The sequence below is a fragment of the Siphateles boraxobius genome, unplaced genomic scaffold (genome assembly GCF_051911475.1).
Source record: "Siphateles boraxobius isolate OS27281-9 unplaced genomic scaffold, OSU_SipBor_1 39, whole genome shotgun sequence".
NCBI classification, from domain to species: Eukaryota; Metazoa; Chordata; class Actinopteri; order Cypriniformes; family Leuciscidae; genus Siphateles; species Siphateles boraxobius.
Window position 1 is genome coordinate 3,440,391 of NW_027509019.1, and position 16,278 is coordinate 3,456,668.

General features: G+C 39.1%; 2 long non-coding RNA genes and 9 other non-coding genes across 11 annotated transcripts; 9 read left to right on the forward strand and 2 right to left on the reverse strand.

The window, feature by feature from the left end:
- The first annotated feature begins 3,659 nt into the window (after positions 1-3,659).
- On the forward strand, positions 3,660-3,733 carry trnat-agu (transfer RNA threonine (anticodon AGU)). Its single transcript has one exon. It is a non-coding gene; the product is annotated as a tRNA-Thr (tRNA).
- A 718-nt stretch (positions 3,734-4,451) lies between these two features.
- trnat-cgu (transfer RNA threonine (anticodon CGU)) lies at positions 4,452-4,525 on the forward strand. Its single transcript has one exon. It is a non-coding gene; the product is annotated as a tRNA-Thr (tRNA).
- Positions 4,526-7,734: 3,209 nt separating this feature from the next.
- trnat-cgu (transfer RNA threonine (anticodon CGU)) lies at positions 7,735-7,808 on the forward strand. Its single transcript has one exon. It is a non-coding gene; the product is annotated as a tRNA-Thr (tRNA).
- Positions 7,809-8,641: 833 nt separating this feature from the next.
- On the forward strand, positions 8,642-8,715 carry trnat-agu (transfer RNA threonine (anticodon AGU)). The gene has a single exon. It is a non-coding gene; the product is annotated as a tRNA-Thr (tRNA).
- Positions 8,716-8,854: 139 nt separating this feature from the next.
- Positions 8,855-8,943, forward strand: trnar-ucu (transfer RNA arginine (anticodon UCU)). Its single transcript is given in 2 exon segments — positions 8,855-8,891; positions 8,908-8,943. It is a non-coding gene; the product is annotated as a tRNA-Arg (tRNA).
- Positions 8,944-9,480: 537 nt separating this feature from the next.
- Positions 9,481-9,554, forward strand: trnat-agu (transfer RNA threonine (anticodon AGU)). Its single transcript has one exon. It is a non-coding gene; the product is annotated as a tRNA-Thr (tRNA).
- Positions 9,555-10,319: 765 nt separating this feature from the next.
- Positions 10,320-10,393, forward strand: trnat-agu (transfer RNA threonine (anticodon AGU)). The gene has a single exon. It is a non-coding gene; the product is annotated as a tRNA-Thr (tRNA).
- Positions 10,394-12,022: 1,629 nt separating this feature from the next.
- Positions 12,023-12,096, forward strand: trnat-ugu (transfer RNA threonine (anticodon UGU)). The gene has a single exon. It is a non-coding gene; the product is annotated as a tRNA-Thr (tRNA).
- A 139-nt stretch (positions 12,097-12,235) lies between these two features.
- Positions 12,236-12,324, forward strand: trnar-ucu (transfer RNA arginine (anticodon UCU)). The gene is given in 2 exon segments: positions 12,236-12,272; positions 12,289-12,324. It is a non-coding gene; the product is annotated as a tRNA-Arg (tRNA).
- Positions 12,325-13,068: 744 nt separating this feature from the next.
- On the reverse strand, positions 13,069-14,176 carry LOC143703935 (uncharacterized). Its single transcript, XR_013191490.1, has 3 exons — positions 14,077-14,176; positions 13,779-13,850; positions 13,069-13,217 (listed from the first exon to the last, which is right to left on the reverse strand). It is a non-coding gene; the product is annotated as an uncharacterized LOC143703935 (long non-coding RNA).
- Positions 14,177-14,704: 528 nt separating this feature from the next.
- Positions 14,705-15,864, reverse strand: LOC143703936 (uncharacterized). Its single transcript, XR_013191491.1, has 4 exons — positions 15,802-15,864; positions 15,217-15,260; positions 14,999-15,061; positions 14,705-14,774 (listed from the first exon to the last, which is right to left on the reverse strand). It is a non-coding gene; the product is annotated as an uncharacterized LOC143703936 (long non-coding RNA).
- Between the last annotated feature and the right edge of the window lie 414 nt (positions 15,865-16,278).

Consider the following 16,278-nt stretch of genomic DNA (forward strand, 5'->3'; position numbering starts at 1 on the left):
CACTGCATCACTCACTGCATCACTCACTGCACCTCTCACTGCATCACTCACTGCACCTCTCACTGCATCTCTCACTGCATCACTCACTGCATCACTCACTGCATCTCTCACTGCATCACTCACTGCATCTCTCACTGCACCTCTCACTGCACCTCTCACTGCACCTCTCACTGAACCTCTCACTGCATCTCTCACTGCACCTCTCACTGCACCTCTCACTGCATCTCTCACTGCATCTCTCACTGCACCTCTCACTGCACCTCTCACTGCACCTCTCACTGCACCTCTCACTGCACCTCTCACTGCACCTCTCACTGCATCTCTCACTGCACCTCTCACTGCACCTCTCACTGCATCTCTCACTGCACCTCTCACTGCACCTCTCACTGCAGCGGCATTTTACTAAAGCAAGGATACCCGAGACAAGGGTGTGATCAATTGCTCTGTGATCTCAGCTGTGTCTTGCTGTTGCATCATAGTCATGATCAAACCGTAGTTGAACATACCATCTTTTGTATAATTGCTTAAATGTTTATTCAAATTGGTTGCTTTATGTTTTCCCAGGTACAGCAGGCGTTGTAAGTCACAGGAACAGGAGATATTGAAACAGGGTATCCAAGCCCCTGAAGCACCCATGGCAGGACCTGAGAACCTTCCTGCTGCTATGCAGAAAGGACCGACTCTCTGTTCCGGCAATTTGTCAGAGCCACACCTTTTTATCCTGCCACCAAATACTGCTGGGGAGGCAAAACTCAAGGGGAGGTCGCAACCTCAGGCCATCTTCCAGGCTCCACCATCACATCAAGGACTTCCTGTCCCTATTGCACCAGCACCACCTGTCTCTCTCCCTTTCATTTTACCACCTGTGCAGCTTCCTACAGGTGATGTTCTTCAACCTCCCATTACCGTCAGCTATGCCACCATCAGCTCAGACACAGACATCCAGTCAAGCGGTTCCTTACTCCACTCAGCAATATAGAAAGAGAAAACAGAAGAGGGAGAGCGCTGGAACAGTGACAAGAAAGTATGTTAGGAAGACAGACGTCATTCTTTGCAGAAAGTGCAATAAGGAGAGAAAGCCACCAACACATCTTCAGTACTTTGGCAACTGGTACTGCGAAGAGTCTGAGACTAAATCATATGATGAATGGAGGGCTGTGCTGATGGAACGAGGTTATAGGGAAAAAAAAGCCAGGAAATGACAACCCTCCAGCTTCTTAAAATTGCTCTTTCAGCATGTTATTTTTATTTATTTATTTGATTAATGTTTGATTATAGAGCAATTCTCCAACAATGAAAGCTGTCTTTAAAATGTATAACAACTATGTGTGTGATGCCTTTTGAATCATTTTTAAACATGGTTAGTGTGTGTTTGTGTGTGTGGGTGTGGGTGTGTGTGTGTGTGTGTGTGGGTGTGGGTGTGGGTGTGGGTGGGGGTGGGTGTGTGTTGCGCGCATGCATCTGTGAGTAGGATGGGGATAATGGGTGTTGTGTTTGTACCTTTATTTGTGTTTTATTCATTTTACTTTTCTTACACTTTATTGGATTACATTTGTTTACAGTTTTTAGAATAGGAGTGAAAGACAGGTATACTGTATCAGGTAATTTAATTCTTATTGGAGTTAAGTAAAATACTTGGCCCAGGGAAAGAAACTACAGTATCCGGAGATTGGTGGTCCATTGTTTTAATGGTCCTGTTAGTAGCTGTCGTCAGGGCAACAGTTGGTTGCCTGGATGAGAACAGTTTATTTTAGTTATTTTGTTACGTTAACTTATGCCTTAAGTTATTTATGTACCTGATTATCATTACTGTAATATCATTATTACTATTATTATTAATAATAATATATATTTTTAATAATAATAATAATAATAATAATAATAGATGAGAAGCATTTTTTTTTGTTTATTTATGTTTAGCTATGCCTTAAGTTATTTATGTACCGGAATGTGATTATATTAAAAGAAATGTAATGGGTTTGGATGTTTCTGTGTTTTTTCTTATTCATCTACTTCCTCTTTTCATTATTATTATTGTTGTTTACTGTATTATTTACTACAACAACTACACTAAAATTATATACACATTTTAATTTCTGGGCAACAGGTGGTTGCCTGGATGAGAAGAGTTTATTTTAGTTATTTTATTACGTTAACTTATGCCTTAAGTTATTTATGTACCTGATTATCATTAATATCATTATTACTATTATTATTAATAATAATAATAATAGATGAGAAGCATTTAAGTTATTTATGTACCTGATAAATAAGTAATAATGTTAGTAATAATCATTAGTAATAATGATTAATATCATTATTACTATTATTATTATAATAATATATATTTTAAATAATAATAATAATAGATTAGAAGCATTTATTTTAGTTTATTTATGTTTAGTTATGCCTTAAGTTATTTATGTACCAGATTATTATTACTACTATTATTATTAATATTACCAGTTTTAATAATTGTTGTGATTATATTAAAAAAATATAATGGGTTAGGACGTTTTTGTGTTTTTCTTCTTCATCTTCTTCCTCTTATAATTATTATTATTATTGTTTACTGTATTATTGTAATGACGGAGAAGAGGCAGTCGAATCCATCTGCAGCACTTTATTCAAACAGGTAATAAAACAAGGAATCACTGACATGAAACAAATGCACACGTTTCAGCATGTAGCGTGGCAAAACAAGACTTCGCAAAGAACATAGAACTGAGCAGTCCAGATAAAGGGTAGGTAACGATTAACAGGTGGGAGTGATGAGACTGAATGGAGAAACCAGGCAGGGATGGAACCTAATGATAGCAGAGGGGAATGATGGGAAGTGCAGTTCTAGAACTCAGGTGACAAGGAGCGTGTGAGATCGGGGAGAGGTGAAGGCGCGCGCTCAGTGACAGCCGCACGCTCCGTGACAATTATTATATACATATGTTAATTTCTACACATGACAGAATTATCTGGACTTAAATGTGTAGTTAAATAACGTTTATTCTAATAATTAACATTAGTGATAAAAAGTTTGGACGAGCGGGATTCGAACCTGCGATCTTTGGGTCAATTTCAGCCAACTTCGGCTAGCTTTGATAAACGTATGCGCGCCGTCCTTGGCGCAATGGATAGCGCATTGGACTTCTAGATTGTGAATAGAGATATTCAAAGGTTGTGGGTTCAAGTCCCACCAGAGTCGTGCATATCCTCTTTTGCTCAGATGTCTTTGTGTTGGACAAGCATATGCTTAAAACTTGAATCCACAAACTACTTCAGAAGCATACCCTTCACGTTCTGCTTATTTCCCTTATTGGACACACCCAACTCAGATCACAGAGTACTCTACTAATTAGCTTAAGTCACCTATTTAAATAAGAATAGGTTGAAATCCACTGGCCTAGGCCAAAATCTGTAACAACCTATTGTTGGCCACCTACCTAGAAAAAAAAAGAAGAAAAAAAAACACGCTTTCCATTTCTCCAAGCTGAAACAGCATTTAGATGTATCGTAACTGGAGGTTCCCGAAACATTTGAGACACGAGTACTGAGAGTTTCGATCCACAAATAAATGGCTTGAGATATTCCCTTGTCCCTCAACAGAAGCCGGGCTACCTCTTTTAGACTTTGTATACAAAAGCATCAAACCAGTGACAGTAACTGGCGCTGTGGCTTAGTTGGTCAAAGCGCCTGTCTAGTAAACAGGAGATCCTGGGTTCGAATCCCAGCAGTGCCTAATCTGTGGCTTCTAAGAGTAGTCATTCAACCTTCTCTGATGTGAAAGTCTTGGCAGGAAAGACAATCTGGACTTCTCGGTTGCAAATGAAAGTTTTAAAAAGTTTGTCGTTTTTTGGGTCCCACCAGAGTCACGAATGGTGTCCCTTTGCACAGACGTCTTTACCAGACTGACATTTGCTTAAAGCTGGGGTTTTCCAACTTTTTCAGAAGCCTACGCAGCACATTTTTCTTATTTTCCTTATTGAGCACACCCAAGTCAGATCGTCGAGTACGTTAGTTATCAATCAATTATTTGATTCACCTGTATTAAATGAGAGAGATAATAAAAAATATATATATGTGGTGCAGATGCGCTTCAAGAATGGTTTGCAAGCTCCTGGCTTAGGCCTGAAATCTGCTACTACCTATTGATATGGTCAAGCCTATGGATATTTGTACAAACAAAGTCTTTACATATATGAAGAATAATACATGGATATCTTTCTGGATTTGGCCTTTCATATCAGAAGAAGGCTCAGGAAACATTTTAGGCATGACTATCGAGAGTGTAGAGCCAAAATTAAATAAGTTCAGACATTCCCTTGAGGCGTGAAAGGCCCTCGTGTTTTGGAAACAATCCTCTTACCTCTAAGGGACCTCGTTCATGACGTGATCAGCTGTTTTCCTGATGTGGTACCTCTTTTAGACTTGTTTTACCAACAAATTTCACCGTATCTGGCGCTGTGGCTTAGCTGGTCAAAGCGCCTGTCTCGTAAACAGGAGATCCTGGGTTCAAATCCCAGCAGTGCCTTTGGCACAGGATATGGGAGTGCTTAACCTTTTCACATATGAAAGTCTTTGCATGACGAACTGTGTTTACCTGCACAAAACTGGAAAAACTAAGAAGTGCTGCGCATGCAATACTTCCCTGAAGTGTGTAAGGACTGGGCTAAGTGGGTGAATCTGAATAACTAAATACATCCGGCTAAAGACCAAAAATCTCTGAATGTAAATTAACCCAAACACACACACACAAACACACACACGCACACACACACACACACACACACATTCCCCCACCAGTGAAGACCACACTCAGGACAGAGCGTGGTGTCCGATTACAAGACATTTTATGACTGATCGGAATGTCCCAAAGGAAGTGGATTCCAAAGCGAAAAGAAACTTATTTTCTTTAAAAGACATTTAACCAGATATATTCAATGTGTTTTTATGTGTGTCCATTTGCCCATGTCACATCGGAATGACTATGATTTTATCGTAGCTTAAAGTGAATTATAAATACCTTCATTATGCATTTTAAATATAACTGTCTATTCCCATAACTTGTACACATAGTTCTGGACACCTCCAGAATGCTTTCGGTGTGATCAATCAGAATACGTACAGTAATATCCAGTAAAATATAGTTTACTATGTTTTACATCTTTGGAGTGAAAAGAGACCAAAACTAACATCACTGGTGTTCTTAGATAACGGCGTTTACGACCCAAAGGAATGTTCACAGAACTGTGGCCCTCTCTGAATTCTAACCAAGGAGGAGAAATGAATCCTGTATTCATATATATATATATGCTATTATATATCCACTTGAGAATTGTATGATCAATGTATCTAAGTTCCCTATTTCATGAGTTGCCTTTTTGTGGTTTGGTCTATTTTTCTCGACAACTCTAATGCGATAATGTTTTAAACTTTGCCAACTAATGTTTAACCAAATCCATTTGTGGCAAGTTTGGTCTCGATAAACTCCAGTCTTCATTCCCCATTTGTTAATTGACATTACATTTTGCTAAACTTGTGACACATTAGTATTATAAGAATTGTGAAGATTCTGCTCTTAAACACCCTAATTTCGTCGGTTTCAAATGTCTCTCTCTTAGACAAAGAGCAATAAAAACCAAAGTCCCGCCTGTGAAATTCCAACCCTCTAATTGGCCAAGTCAACAGGAAGAGGCCGGATTTCTCCAAGGTGATAAATGACGCTTCCCCCCTGCGCTCGCTCTGTTACTTCGCCTGTCTTTGTGTCATAATGTAAGGTCTCGCCTCCGGGCGAGCTCTTCGCCTTTCTTTTATTTGTTTCTAGTTTAGTTTGTGTTTTTCAGTCTTAGATAAGTCTCCGTATTTAATTCCAATCGACGAGTGAAAAGAACACCGCGTGACATATCTCTTCAGCAAATCCATCTACAGGGGACCTTTAAACGAGCGCGCGCTCGTTTTGAAGGAGAAACACGCGCACGTGACCACGTGGCGAGAGACGCACACACGCTTCCTCACCAGCCATGCGAAGATGTGACGTTAACTCCGCGTGATTTCCCCGTAGAGATCTTTATTTCTTTTATTTGTTAGTCAAAGTTTTGTTTTCCGTAGTCGACTCTGTTCACTTCCACAAAGTGAAACGAACTTAGCCGAACTATTTTCCTTTGGTAATGTTACCCCAAAGACTTGGAAACTCCGTTCAACACGCGCGCCAAGCAGCACCCAGTGACGCTTCCTAAAGGACTCCGCTCACGCACGCGCAGGAATACCGCGACACAGAGAGACCCAGAAACTTAAGTATATCTCTTTATAGAGCTTCTAAGAAGCATTAAGATGATGTTTTCGTGTTGTTACAGACAGGGGACTGTCAGGGGGAATGTTGCCAATGCTCTCTCTCTCTCTCTCTCTCTTCCTCTTCCCCTCTCACACGTGTTTCCATTGTCTACACTCTATGCATTTCTCGTTCATCAATGCCTTATCATGTATTGTTGTTTATTATGTTTGTAAATACATATATCCCATGTAACCGTAGTAAATACATAAGTAGTTCTGCCTTATTAAATTCATTATATTCATCTGATTGATGTACTGCCTTTTTGCTCATTTTCAAGTCCCTTAAGTGCCAAAAGATCTTATAGCAACAAGCTTACAAATTAAAGATACTTTAAAGAGTATGTGTTTATAGGGCAGGAAACCCAATTCTTGTGGCCACAGAATTGCTTTTCCTGAAATCCTATAAAGTAAGATGATATTGTGGAGTCCCACAAATATTATTCTGACAATTGAGCTAATTAATTTAGCCTGTTTTGTAAGACGTGGTCCGTGTAGTTAATTGCAATCAACTTGTGGTTAAGTGCAAGGATACACAGACATGCATGCAGGTAAAATGACATATCATCCCTTATCGGGAGTTTTATTAACATGTAAGACTGATCTAATCCAAACATGTATGAATAATTATTAATTACCAATTATTAATTATGATATGCAAATTCCCCACGGATTAGATCCGCCCCAGAGTCTTTACAAGTGTGTCATTTTATGGTACAATGGATAGAACTTTGGACTTTTAGGATGCGAATGGAGAAATTCCCTTGTTGTGGTTTTGAGTCCCACCAGAATAGTCAGTGGCCTCTTTTGCTCTGATGTCTCTGTGAGTCAGACATATGTTTAAAACTGGGGTCCACAAACTACTTCAGAAGCCTACCCTTCACATTCTGCTCATCTCCCTTATTGGACACACCCACGTCAGATCATTGAGTACTCTACTAAGTAGCTCAATTAACCCTTTTGAAATAAGGAAGATAACGAAAATGTATAGCGTCTGGGAGGTTTCGAGAATGGTTTGAAAACCACTGGCTTAGGCCAGAATCTGCTACTTCCTATTGTTGAGATCCAGCCTCTGGATGTATTCAAAACAGTCTTTACAAATATGAATATATAATTCATGAAAATCTTTCTAGATTTTGTCTTTCAGATCAGCTGAAAGCATAGCAGAGATTGCTTTCCATTTCTCCCAGCTGAGACAGAATTTAGATGTATTGTAACTGGAGGTTCCAAAAACATTTCAGACACAAGTATTGAGAGTTTCAGATATTCCCTCTTTCTTCAACAGAGCCCTGAATGCCCCTCGGGTTTTGGAAATAATCCCCTAACCTCTTTAATGATGTAATCAGCTATTTTCCTGACCTGCTACCTCTTTTAGAATTTTTATGCCAACACATTGTAGAAGGTTCAGCAAGTGGCGCTGTGGCTTAGCTGGTCAAAGCGCCTGTCTCGTAAACAGGAGATCCTGGGTTCAAATCCCAGCAGTGCCTTTGGCACAGGATATGGGAGTGCTTAACCTTTTCACATATGAAAGTCTTTGCATGACGAACTGTGTTTACCTGCACAAAACTGGAAAAACTAAGAAGTGCTGCGCATGCAATACTTCCCTGAAGTGTGTCATTTTATGGTACAATGGATAGAACTTTGGACTTCTGGGATGCGAATGGAGAAATTCCCTGGTTGTGGTTTTGAGTCCCACCAGAATAGTCAGTGGCCTCTTTTGCTCTGATGTCTCTGTGAGTCAGACATATGTTTAAAACTGGGGTCCACAAACTACTTCAGAAGCCTACCCTTCACATTCTGCTCATCTCCCTTATTGGACACACCCACGTCAGATCATAGAGTACTCTACTAAGTAGCTCAATTAACCCTTTTGAAATAAGGAAGATAACGAAAATGTATAGCGTCTGGGAGGTTTCGAGAATGGTTTGAAAACCACTGGCTTAGGCCAGAATCTGCTACTTCCTATTGTTGAGATCCAGCCTCTGGATGTATTCAAAACAGTCTTTACAAATATGAATATATAATTCATGAAAATCTTTCCAGATTTTGTCTTTCAGATCAACTGAAAGCAAAGCAGAGATTGCTTTCCATTTCTCCTAGCTGAGACAGAGTTTAGATGTATTGTAACTGGAGGTTCCAAAACATTTCAGACACAAGTATTGAGAGTTTCAGATATTCCCTCTTTCTTCAACAGAGCCCTGAATGCCCCTCGGGTTTTGGAAATAATCCCCTAATCTCTTTCATGATGTAATCAGCTATTTTCCTGACCTGCTACCTCTTTTAAACTTTTTATAGCAACACATTGTAAGATTCAGCAAGTGGTGCTGTGGCTTAGTTGGTCAAAGCGCCTGTCTAGTAAACAGGAGATCCTGGGTTCGAATCCCAGCAGTGCCTATGCCTCAGGATGTTGGCACCGCTCACTTAATCCTTTACATATGTAAATCTTTGCATGCTGAACAGTGTGCATCTGCACAAAATGTGGAAATCTAAGAAGTGATGTGCATGGAATAGCATCTTAAAGCATGTCTTTTGTGGCTCTGTGGCGCAATGGATAGCGCATTGGACTTCTAGATTGTGAATGCAGATATTCAAAGGTTGTGGGTTCGAGTCCCACCAGAGTCGTGCATACCCTCTTTTGCTCAGATGTCTTTGTGTTGGACACGCATATGCTTAAAACTTGAATCCACAAACTACTTCAGAAGCATACCCTTCTCGTTCTGCTTATTTCCCTTATTGGACACACCCAACTCAGATCACAGAGTACTCTACTAATTAACTTAAGTCACCTATTTAAATAAGAATAGGTTGAAATCCACTGGCCTAGTCCAAAATCTGCAACAACCTATTGTTGGCCACCTACCTAGAAAAAAAAGAAGAAAAAAAACACGCTTTCCATTTCTCCAAGCAGAAACAGCATTTAGATGTATCGTAACTGGAGGTTCCCGAAACATTTGAGACACGAGTACTGAGAGTTTCGATCCAGAAATAAATGGCTTGAGATATTCCCTTGTCCCTCAACAGAAGCCTGCACACCTTTCAGGTTTTGGAAATAATCCTGTAACTGCAAAGGGACCTACTCATGATATAATCAGTTATTCTCCTGAAGTGCTACCTCTTTTAGACTTTGTATACAAAAGCATCAAACAAGTGACAGTAACAGGCGCTGTGGCTTAGTTGGTCAAAGCGCCTGTCTAGTAAACAGGAGATCCTGGGTTCGAATCCCAGCAGTGCCTATGCCACAGGATGTGGGCACCGCTCACTTAATCTTTTACATATGTTAATCTTTGCATGCTGAACAGTGTGCATCTGCACAAAATGTGGAAATCTAAGAAGTGATGTGCATGCAATAGCATCTTATAGCCTGTCTTTTGTGGCTCTGTGGCGCAATGGATAGCTCATTGGACTTCTAGATTGTGAATGGAGATATTCGAAGGTTGTGGGTTTGAGTCCCACCAGAGTCGTGCATACCCTCTTTTGCTCAGATGTCTTTGTGTTGGACAAGCATATGCCTAAAACTTGAATCCACAAACTACTTCAGAAGCATACCCTTCACGTTCTGCTTATTTCCCTTATTGGACACACCCAACTCAGATCACAGAGTACTCTACTAATTAACTTAAGTCACCTATTTAAATAAGAATAGGTTGAAATCCACTGGCCTAGGCCAAAATCTGCAACAACCTATTGTTGGCCACCTACCTAGAAAAAAAAGAAGAAAAAAAACACGCTTTCCATTTCTCCAAGCTGAAACAGCATTTAGATGTATCGTAACTGGAGGTTCCCGAAACATTTGAGACACGAGTACTGAGAGTTTCGATCCAGAAATAAATGGCTTGAGATATTCCCTTGTCCCTCAACAGAAGCCTGCACACCTTTCAGGTTTTGAAAATAATCCTGTAACTGCAAAGGGACCTACTCATGATGTAATCAGCTATTCTCCTGAAGTGCTACCTCTTTTAGACTTTGTATACAAAAGCATCAAACAAATGACAGTAACTGGCGCTGTGGCTTAGTTGGTCAAAGCGCCTGTCTAGTAAACAGGAGATCCTGGGTTCGAATCCCAGCAGTGCCTAATCTGTGGCTTCTAAGAGTAGTTATTCAACCTTCTCTGATGTGAAAGTCTTGGCAGGAAAGACAATCTGGACTTTTCGGTTGCAAATGAAGGTTTTAAAAATTTTGTCGTTTTTTGGGTCCCACCAGAGTCACAAATGGTGTCCCTTTGCACAGACGTCTTTACCAGACTGACATTTGCTTAAAGCTGGGGTTTTCCAACTTTTTCAGAAGCCAATGCAGCACATTTTTCTTCTTTTCCTCATTGAGCACACCCAAGTCAGATCGTCGAGTACGTTACTTATTAATCAATTATTTGATTCACCTGTATTAAATGAGAGAGATAATAAAAATATATATATGTGGTGCTGATGCACTTCAAGAATGGTTTGCAAGCTCCTGGCTTAGGCCTGAAATCTGCTACCACCTATTGATAAGGTCAAGCCTATGGATATTTGTACAAACAAAGTCTTTACATATATGAAGATTAATACATGGATATCTTTCTGGATTTTGCCCTTTCATATCAGAAGAAGGCTCAGGAAACATTTAAGGCATGACTATCGAGAGTGTAGAGCCAAAATTAAATGAGTTCAGACATTCCCTTGAGGCGTGAAAGGCCCTCGTGTTTTGGAAACAATCCTCTTACCTCTAAGGGACCTCTTTCATGACGTGATCAGCTGTTTTCCTGATGTGCTACCTCTTTTAGACTTGTTTTACCAACAAATTTCACCGGATCTGGCGCTGTGGCTTAGCTGGTCAAAGCGCCTGTCTCGTAAACAGGAGATCCTGGGGCAAAGCCCAGCAGTGCCTTTGGCACAGGATATGGGAGTGCTTAACCTTTTCACATATGAAAGTCTTTGCATGACGAACTGTGTTTACCTGCACAAAACTGGAAAAACTAAGAAGTGCTGCGCATGCAACACTTCCCTGAAGTGTGTCATTTTATGGTACAATGGATAGAACTTTGGACTTCTAGGATGCGAATGGAAAACTTCCCTGGTTGTGGTTTTGAGTCCCACCAGAATAGTCAGTGGCCTCTTTTGCTCTGATGTCTCTGTGAGTCAGACATATGTTTAAAACTGGGGTCCACAAACTACTTCAGAAGCCTACCCTTCACATTCTGCTCATCTCCCTTATTGGACACACCCACGTCAGATCATTGAGTACTCTACTAAGTAGCTCAATTAACCCTTTGAAAAATAAGGAAGATAACGAAAATTTATAGCGTCTGGGAGGTTTCGAGAATGGTTTGAAAACCACTGGCTTAGGCCAGAATCTGCTACTTCCTATTGTTGAGATCCAGCCTCTGGATGTATTCAAAACAGTCTTTACAAATATGAATATATAAATTCATGAAAATCTTTCTGGATTTTGTCTTTCAGGTCAGCTGAAAGCATAGCAGAGATTGCTTTCCATTTCTCCCAGCTGAGACAGAATTTAGATGTATTGTAACTGGAGGTTCCAAAAACATTTCAGACACAACTATTGAGAGTTTCAGATATTCCCTCTTTCTTCAACAGAGCCCTGAATGCCCCTCGGGTTTTGGAAATAATCCCCTAACCTCTTTCATGATGTAATCAGCTATTTTCCTGACCTGCTACCTCTTTTAGACTTTTTATGCCAACACATTGTAGAAGGTTCAGCAAGTGGCGCTGTGGCTGGGTTGGTCAAAGCGTCTGTCTTGTAAACAGCAGATCCTGGGTTCGAATCCCAGCAGTGCCTATGCCACAGGATGTTGGCACCGCTCACTTAATCTTTTACATATATAAATCTTTGCATGCTGAACAGTGTGCATCTGCACAAAATGTGGAAATCTAAGAAGTGATGTGCATGCAATAGCGTCTTAAGCCTTGTCTTTTGTGGCTCTGTGGCGCAATGGATAGCGCATTGGACTTCTAGATTGTGAATGCAGATATTCAAAGGTTGCGGGTTTGAGTCCCACCAGAGTCGTGCATACCCTCTTTTGCTCAGATGTCTTTGTGTTGGACAAGCATATGCTTAAAACTTGAATCCACAAACTACTTCAGAAGCATACCCTTCTCGTTCTGCTTATTTCCCTTATTGGACACACCCAACTCAGATCACAGAGTACTCTACTAATTAACTTAAGTCACCTATTTAAATAAGAATAGGTTGAAATCCACTGGCCTAGGCCAAAATCTGCAACAACCCACATGGAAAAAACCTATATAAACATATATGTTTTAATATAGGTTTTGATATAGGATTTCAATATATGTGACATATATAAAATTGGCCGTTTTCCTATATTATATGTGCATATATGCACATATATGTACATATATGTGTACATATATATGTGCATATATGTACACATATATACGTGCATATATGTACTTATATAGGTATATATATGTGTACATATATGTACCTATATAGGTGTATATATGTACCTATATAGGTGCATATATGTACCTATATAGGTGCATATATATGTGCATATATGTACCTATATAGGTGCATATATGTACCTATAAAGGTGCATATATAGCTGCATATATGTACCTATATAGGTGCATATATATATGTGCATATATGTACCTATATAGGTGCATATATGCAGCTATATGTTACCTATATATTAGTATTATTATTAAAATCCATAGCTACTAGGCAACATAAATAATAGCCCAAGATGTAAAAATTTTAATTATTTATTTACTTAAGAACAATCAAATATTACAAGAACAAAAATAAGACAAAAAACTGAACAGAAAAAACCCCAATTTATCTTGTTGATCTTCTCAGCTCTGTGAGCTTCGAATTGATAGATGTGCCTATCTGTCCTCGGCTGGCTGCCGGCCACTTCTTCAATGTAGCATCTAGAGAAGACAAAAATAATAAGACAGTATAATAATAATAATATAGTGCTTCATCAGGAACCCAAAGTGCTTACAGTACAGCTGCGATTGGACACATATTTTGGATAAAGGGCTGATCATAATAAAAAATGCGTCATGTAAACACGTCATTTGGAAGATTCTGATTGGATTCTGCTAAATCTGAAAGAAATTCTGATTGGAAACATCACCCCCCCTTTTTTCTAGCGGCATCGTTCTTTCATATGCACGTCCGTCATGGGGACTGCATTGTTAACAGTCACACGGTCAATCATGTGCATCCAAAGCAGAGAAAATTCATGGATAGGAAAAATTCAGAAATGTGGCTTTAGAAAAGGAAAGGTAGGATCAAGAAATGAGCAAGCAATGAATTAGTATTATAGGTTACAAGCAGATACAGTAACAATAATGGGTGCCCTATCTAATACAGTCTCCATTGATACCTAATAAACATTGATACAAGTAGGCTATGGTTAAAGTAGTGAACTTATAAAGTCTTAAAAGTTTTGTTTTCCCTTCTCAACGCATTATGCATTTACTCACCAATAATGGCTGCCTTTTTAATTTGGTCAAGGGCGACCAGCTGCTCCCCATCCCCTCTGGTTGGCTTCCCACCTTAAAGTAATATTTCAAAATTATTATGAAAGGGGGGTAAAATGAAGGTGGTGAAAACAAGAGATTATTTTTTATATACACATCACTTTTATTTGAGGTGCAAGGAAATACAAAAATGGCAAGTAAAAAAGCAATGGTATGCCCGCACACAAACATAATTTATTCCACAGAATATGACTGACTTTTTTTCAAGGACAGAAGAGATTAGGAACATGTTGTTTTGTACCATTCAGGTTGCTTTTTAGCAAAGTCTCCAAATCAAAAGGTGCCCAGCAGCAGATTCCACACCATGGCAGTAGCAGAGGTGGCAAGGCCTGGCAAAACACGCCAGAGCCCTTTATAACTTCAATCTGAAAAATAATTTCACATCACAATATTAATTTATTGGCAACTTTTAGAAAGGTTTTTATGTTTCATATTGATTCTTATTTTTAGCTTCCCAATAGTTAATAATAATAATAATAATATAATAATAGGGAGGAGGAGGTTGGATGGAGAGTAGGGAAGGAGGAAAGACAGTGGGTGGAGAGGAGCGAAGGGGTGCAGGAGGAAAGGATGATTGTCTCGTATAACACTAATTGGCTCCTACAAACACACAGTTTATACCCATCCTTACTAAATAATGTTACCCACCTGTGTTTTCACTGATGTCTCAGCTGTTGCTGCAGTCTTGTTAGAGAAGAAAAACATTGTTAAACTCAACAATTGTAAAACTTCAACAATTTTATGCATATGGGGCAAGTAAATTACATATTACCACTAACTATCCCAACATAAAAATCCCTATAGCTCAGTTGGAGCCTTAAGTAAAATAAGTACAGAAAAATCTGAGGTATAAAAGGGTTACACACACCTGTGGTGTCTCTCGAAAGCACTCAGTCACCATGGGACTCTCTTTAAATGGCTCGGTCTCCTCTCTGGAGTCTTAGAGAAGAAAGAAACTTAGTAAAACTCCACAACAATTTTTATTCATCCAAGCAAGCCACTATAGATTCTTATTTACAGGGGGGGCTTGGAAAACATCAAACATGTCAATAAATTAAAGTTACATGCAAAAGTAATCAGCCAAACATCATAAAATCCATATAGCTCTGTTTGAGTAACAAGTAAACTAAATAAATAAATACAAATGCAAGGGGGTTACTCACCGGTTGCACTTCTCCAAAAGTCGAGAAGGGGGGATCTAGATCCTCCACAGGACTCCTTCCAGTCTTGTTCATAGAAGAAAAATATAGTTATTCTCTTCAATAAATTAAAGTGCAAATACATCAAATAATTAACACTATCAATCAGCCCAACATCACAAGTCTCTACAGATCTGCTTGAGAAACAATTTTAAAAAGCAATGAAAAACAGAGGAACTTACCTTTTGAGCAATAATGGCGAGGTCACTTTTCATTTGAGGGATTTCTAGAAAGAGGTTATATAAAAAAACAAAAACAATTACAATCACTAAATCAAAATAGCACCCAGCAACTCTAACGTTACTCTTCGAAAGACATTTCCTGCAGCTGTGAACGCAAGCTACAACCCCCCAAAGCCCATTCATAAGGCTCTGCAGAGGAAACCTGTTTGTGAACGCAATTAAAACATATATATATATTTCTCCCAAATTCAAATTCCCCAGGGTTTTTTTCTAGAGCCGATTGCCTTCTTGAGCCGTTGAAGGCAGAGAAGTGTGTGTACTCATGAACTATATTCTCTAGGCCATGACTTTTGTGAACCCTCTACGAATTCCTCCAGAAAGAGACAAATAAATATAATTCTAATTTGAATCTTATCAACGGCTATATGAGCACCCACACTACCAGCTAACAACATAGCATTTATTTTGCCAAACACGTGTTAAACTTTCAGCCCATACAATTTCTAAGTTTATACTTCTCTGCCACCGCAATATCCATCTCCAGAAAAAACCCTGCTAATAAATATTAAAATTAGGAATACTTACGATTGATGATAAGTAGGACATAGCAGATCTCCAACGCTCCATCGCCATTTTCACTCCCAGCCGATATCTTTCGGCGCGAATCGTCAAACGTCAGGCGGGGGACGTCATGACTCATCAACTACGCGCGGCGCTGTAGCAGCCATGGTAGCAGCAGAGTGGAGATTTTTTTTTTTAATTTTCAAAATTACAGAGTTTGATATCAAGTTCTTGACACATTTCTTTTACACATTTTCACATTTGATAAGTATAAGTTGAAACAACAATAATTTGGACAAAAAGAAAAGAAAAGAAAAGAAATGAAAAGAAAAGAAATGAAAAGAAAAGAAATGAAAAGAAAAGATAAATGGCATCGCAAACATATTAAATTCATTTAGCAGAGATACAGATCTTTGGGCTTTTCGATTTTTTAAAAACTTTACAGACTAAAATACATGCTTGTCTTCAAATTCATTAACCACAGTGAAATGCTCAGATAGA